Source organism: Apodemus sylvaticus, chromosome 4 (genome assembly GCF_947179515.1).
Source record: "Apodemus sylvaticus chromosome 4, mApoSyl1.1, whole genome shotgun sequence".
Taxonomy (NCBI): Eukaryota; Metazoa; Chordata; class Mammalia; order Rodentia; family Muridae; genus Apodemus; species Apodemus sylvaticus.
The window spans coordinates 136,756,658-136,762,657 of NC_067475.1; positions in this window are offsets into that span (position 1 = coordinate 136,756,658).

A 6,000-nucleotide genomic window follows, 5' to 3' on the forward strand; every position below is an offset into this window, starting at 1 on the left:
AAGAGTTGGCGATTTTCACTGCTATCATAATGACAGTAAGTAAAAACCAACAACTAAAAAGTAAAGCTTTGTATAAATAGAGTCGTAGCAAACACTAAGCAGTGAGCTTCAGTGTCTTCCTTCTCTGCTTTTCCCCCCTCTATGCTTTTTAAATGCAGAACTGCTAGGGCTTCTCATCCTCCAAGCCAGAAATTGCCTTTTCTCTTTCCATTTGAAAGGGTGAGGTATTCTTTTGAGGCCCTGGGGAACAGCCTAAGGATGGTATTCATTCAAGCGAGGGCCACTCAGTGGCTTCCCTGGACTGATTTTGCCAGTAAATTGGATGACACCCCAGAGGAAACCATTCATCACTGCTAAGTTCTGATAGAACATCTCTATGCACAGAAGAGACAGGACAGAGGGAGACTGGGGCTGTAGCTCAGTGAGTACCATGTGCCCACCACCCCATAAACTGACCATGGTGGTGGACACTGTAATCCCAGCACTTGGGAGGTGCAAGCAGGACGATCAGGAGCTTAAGGTCATCCCGGGCTGTAGGTGGCGCTGTAGAGATGAGGAGTGATGAACCTTCTAACTGAGTCAGTCTCAGTGATCCTGTGTTCTCTACACTGCATCCTGACACCCCTCTCAATGACCCCTCCCAATGACCCACCGGAACCTTTAATAACAATGAAGTGCACTTCCTCAGCCAGTCTGATTTCTGCCAGAATTGGGTAGGAATGTCCAGATATACCCACTCTCAGATTTACATGCCATTTTCATTGAGAGGTTATGTTGACTCGTAGATCAGTATCCATAGTCTTTTGGAGATAAATTATTCTGGAATATTCCCACCATGCAGGCTAGACTTGACTGTAATTGTGGTCCATCTCACAGTTCCCAAACCTCTTACCACAGAGTTTATCTGTGCCCTCCTGGGGAAAGCAGAGAAAAAGAGGACGCTCACTCCTCCTTTGTCTCTGAATTGCTTCAAGGTTGAATCACACCTAGCATAGTGAGGATGGTAGGATTTTTTCCCCACCCCGACATGTATCTAGAAGCATTCTAGAAATCGGGTGTTTAGAAGATTTGATTTGTGTGCCACCATTCTGAGACCTCTGATTTTGGAAACGAACACAGGGGCAACACCCATGACTTTAACCTTGTAACATAGCGTCACACTGGTTCCCTGTGCCGAGTTCCCTACCCTATTCCTCACACTGTTTCTAGGACTGGCTGAATTATGCTGTTTTGAACTAAGAAGTAGATCCATATATTTTTAAAGAGTGTTCATAGATCAACTCTGGCAAAAAGTTTGTAAAAAGGCAATTTTTTTTAAAAAGCAAAACATGTAACCTCAGGTACAAAAAAAACCTATTGCATGCATCAGTAATTAAAACATGCCTATGACTATTAACCAAAGCATGCGAGATAACGTCACTGAATGTAAACTGGTCCACTCACCCCAAGCATGACTGGTGTCATAGGCTAGTTTGTGTTTCCACTCTTCCTAGCAAGCAAGCACTTGCTAACAGTGTACGATTTTTCAGTTTGCTTTTTCCATTTCATCTTGTAGATTGTTGGCCTGCTATCACATTGGCACTGACCATTGATGTCAGGTTGGTTCATACACTGTGACTGCCAGTCCCCACACCATCCTTTCAGGGACCCAGGCACAGACACGGGTCCTTTAAAACCCATTTGAGGCTAAACAGAGCTAAAAGTGTGGTAAGGTCACCCAGCTGTCCATGCACAAGAAGCGTGAGCTTTAAATTCTTAATAAAGGATTTTGTGTTTTCTTTTCAGAAAATTTAGGGAGAAATAGAAAGCATTTAGTACTCTAAATCATGCGGGAAGGTCAAAGTGATGTCACACACATGAATTCTGCCCTAAGCAAAGTGGATACGGGCCCTTTGTTTCCCAGTGGAGTGGTACATCACAGAGTAGAGTGTAGAGTGTTGTTCTGCTTGCAAGGACAAAGTCCCTCTCCCTTCAGAAACTAGATTTGATCAACCTGTCCAGAAATATTCAAATTCAGAGGTAGAAGATGATTTTATAGCCAGTGGAAATGTCATTTCTCTGACTTTTTCTGGATCCTCCAGTTTTACCAAAAGGCCAGGAAAAGAGCAATTGAAGGTCAGTAAGGCTGGTGCCAGGGATGGAGTTCCAGGGTGCAGTGCTGGCCTCCCATGCACAAAGCTCCGGGTTGGATCCCACACAGCATTCAACTGGGCACAGCAACACCCATCCGTATCCCAGGAAGTGGGAGGCAGAGGCAGGAAGATCAGGAAGTCTAGGTCATCCTTGGCCATACCGAGTTCAAAGCCAGCCTGTGCTGTTTAAGACCCTGTCAAAAGAAAGAGGAAGGAAGGAAGGAAGGAAGGAAGGAAGGAAGGAAGGAAGGAAGGAAGGAAGGAAGGAAGGAAGGAAGGAAGACCTTTAGGTCATATGTGAAGGACAGCTTTTTTTACCCTTTCATAATGCCTCATGTCCTCCACAGACAACCACAGAGTCTAAGCTACCTTTCCTACATACACAGAAAGACCACGTGTGAAGACAGTAAACAGTTAGAGGAAAGCAACAGCGTCCTCTAATTTGAATTAGAGGAAATCAAAGCGTCAGGCTATTCATCTCATATGGCACGAGGATGCTGCGATTGCTGCAGAAATACCAAATACGATGTTCTGGAGAGCAGGGCCCCGGCCTCAGGGTTTCTTTAACAAGAGAAAATAGAGCTGAGTCTCCCTCAGCGAGACACAGGGCTAGAAAACATCGCCAAAAGGGATAAAGTGGAGAAGAGCAAGGAGGCCGTTCCTGGCAGCGCTGCACAGTGTGCACCTGCGGGCTTGGCTTGGGTTTTTCTTTGAATGGATGGAGAGGGAAATGGCACGCACACAGTACATGACCGGGATGTCCACCATCTGGGTTGTGCCGTGTGAGCAGTGTCCACACTACCGTCAGTGAAAGGACACGAGCCTCATCTGTCACATTCCTCCTTTCCCCCATGTCGCATCTGACCCAAACCCGCCTCGAGCCTCATTACCCGAGTTTGTTTACATCAGTTGAGAGAAATAACAGATTAATCCAGTCAACTTTTTACAGCCTATAAAAGCATTTACTACTTAGGAACATTTCTATCTATTTTGTATGTCTGTGAATACTGCATATCTAATCTAACCTAAGAGTTGTGTTTTAAGAAGAGTGCAATGACCCTACCTTATTGTGCTCAATGTTTAAAAATCTTGGGATTTCATTTTCAAGCTGAAATAGGTAACAGGAAAAAAAAAACTTAACTTTAAATGTTTACACTGAATTTCAGAGTTAATACCAACTCCAAATTAAGTGATCTATACTCAGTTAATGGCAAGGGGGGACTTGAATATTATTGGCATTCTATGAGGTAATATTCCTGTGGCATAGTAAATAACACACAGCCTACTTGGCCATGTAGCAAGCCTTCAGTGTAGTCTTTCTCTGCATTGCCTTTTGAAATAAAACTATTATAAAAAATAACCATGTATACTACTGACATGTTAATTCACAGATGACTTACAATTTGCAAAGTCCAGAGCTCAAGGTAGTATGTTTAGACTTCATTGAAGGCACGCCTTCCTTTTTCACATTATTAAACCTGTATTTACATTTGTGTAGTTTTAAACTATGTTTCCAAATAAACTTTGTCTGTGGCTTCATGGTCTTTTCAGAACTCTCTCAAGAAGGGATTTGGGGTCAGACCACTGAAAGTCGAACAGAAACCAATTACTACTGCTTTAAGAAGTTTTTCTGTTGAGTATCACTACACATAATTTTGCATGAATTATCTGGGAAGCAGGAATGCGTTTGTAGATAAAGAACAAACCTTGAAAACCATTTTCCTTTGTTAATTTTTTAAAGACTAAAATATTAACCTGAAATTGGAATTTGTGATCTTTTTAGAATAAAAGCATTAAAATATGTGTCACTTCAGGGTCTTTCTTGGAAGGGGCTTAGTCAGACAAATAACTCTGACACAGGCTTCGTTCCAGTGTAAAACACAGCTAGACTATAATATGCAGTCACGTATGCCAAGTGGGAGAAAGTGGCAGGGAGGAATTTTGAGAGGCTCGGGGTCCTTGTTTCCAGGTGGTCAGAAAGTAGGGGATGTGTGGGCTCAGATTCTAACCCAGAACCAGCCAAAGGAGTGAGGGGACAAAATTCCTAGAAGAATCGGCGGCGAGTGCACAGCACCGAGTTGGGAACGAGCTTAGTGTGTGCTCATGAAGGGGGCCGAGGAGACGAGGGCTGGAAGCAAGGAGGTCCAGGAGATGCCAGGTCAGGCTGAGGGTCCAGGGAGACGACCTCAGAGCAGGGCAAAGGGCAGAGCTGCCTACAGCCCGGAAGTCTCTTTCCTTCCTCCCAGCCTGGTTAGGGTGACATTGAAGGCAGCCACACCACACGGGGCCTGAAGTGGCAGGCATGGCCCCTCCTCACTGTCCGCTCTTGATCCCAGGTGCCGCTTGGCCTTGATGTCGTCCATGCCGTCCTCCAAAAGTCAGGTTGCGCATGCGCACGCTTCACTGTTAGGTGATAACTGCACACTCTACGTCATCCAGTGGGAAGCTGAAGCTTTCTCCCACCTCAGATTAACTCCCACCTCAGTGCATCAACTGCACTTAACTATTATTCCAAAAATAACTCCTTCTCTTCATGTGCATGCAAAGCCAAACACGGGTTTAAAGCATTCTTTATGATTTTATTTGTCCATGTACATGTTCCTGTGTGTATGTATGGAGGGGACGGTGCACATGCCTGTGGAGGCGTGTGGGTGGTTTCCTCTCCATGATTTTAAAATGTTTATGTGTGTGATCTGTGTATGTGTGTGTGTTTGTGTATGGGAGAGAGAGGTATGTGTAAGATGTGTGTGTGTGTGACATGTGTATGTGTGTGTGATATGTGTGAGATGTCTATGTGTATATGTTTTGTGACGTGTGTATATGTGTGTGTGACATGTGTATATATGTGTGATGTGTGAGATGTCTGTGTGTATATATGTGTGATGTGTGGGTAACGTGTGTATATGTGTGGTGTGTGTGTGAGATGTCTGTACCTGTGTGTGTGTGAGAGACAGATGTTTGTGTAAGATGTGTGTGTGTAACGTGTGTATTTGTGTGTGATATGTGTGTGTAGTGTATATGTGTGTGAAAGAGATGTTTGTGTAAGGTGTATGTGATATGTATGTGTGAGGTATGTGTGTGTATGAGTGTGAGGTGTGTATGTATGTGAGGCGTGATTGTGTGAGGTATGTATGTGTGTGAGGTATGTGTATATGTGTAAGATGTGTGTGTATGTGAGATGTGTGTGTATATGTGAGGTGTATGTGTGTGTGAGGTGTATGTGGGTGTATGTGTGAGGTATGTGTAAGATGTGTGTGTGTGAGGTGTGTATGTGTATGTGTGAGGTGTGTGTGTATATATGTGTGAAGTGTGTGTCTGTAAGATGTGTGTGTTTGAGGTATGTATGTGTGTGAGGTATGTGTGTATGAGGTGTGTGTGTATGTGTGTAAGATGTGTGTGTATATGTGAGGTGTGTGTGTATATATGTGTGAAGTGTGTGTGTGTGTAAGATGTGTGTTTATGTGTGAGGTGTGTATGTGTATGTGCGAGGTATGTGAATGAGATGTGTGCGAGTGAACACATGCATTGCTCAGCAGAGGGCAACAGCTCTCCAGGAGCAGGAATGACAAACCATCGTGGGGTTTCCTGGCCCAGGCGCTAGGACCTGAACTTCCCAGACCTCTAAAGGAGCAGCAGGCAGTCCTTCCCCTGAGCCATCTCTGCAGCCCTCACGTCTCTGAGCCTGGAGCTCACCATTTCAGGAAGGCTCTGGCCAAAGCGCTCCAGGGTTCCTCTCGTCACCGCCTCCCCTGCACAAGGATTACAGATAAGCATGGCTTTCTCTGCAGGGGCTGGGAATCGGAACGTCATCCTCATGCCTGTGTGGAAAGCACTTCCGTGACTGAGCCGTCACACCAGCTCCTCTTTA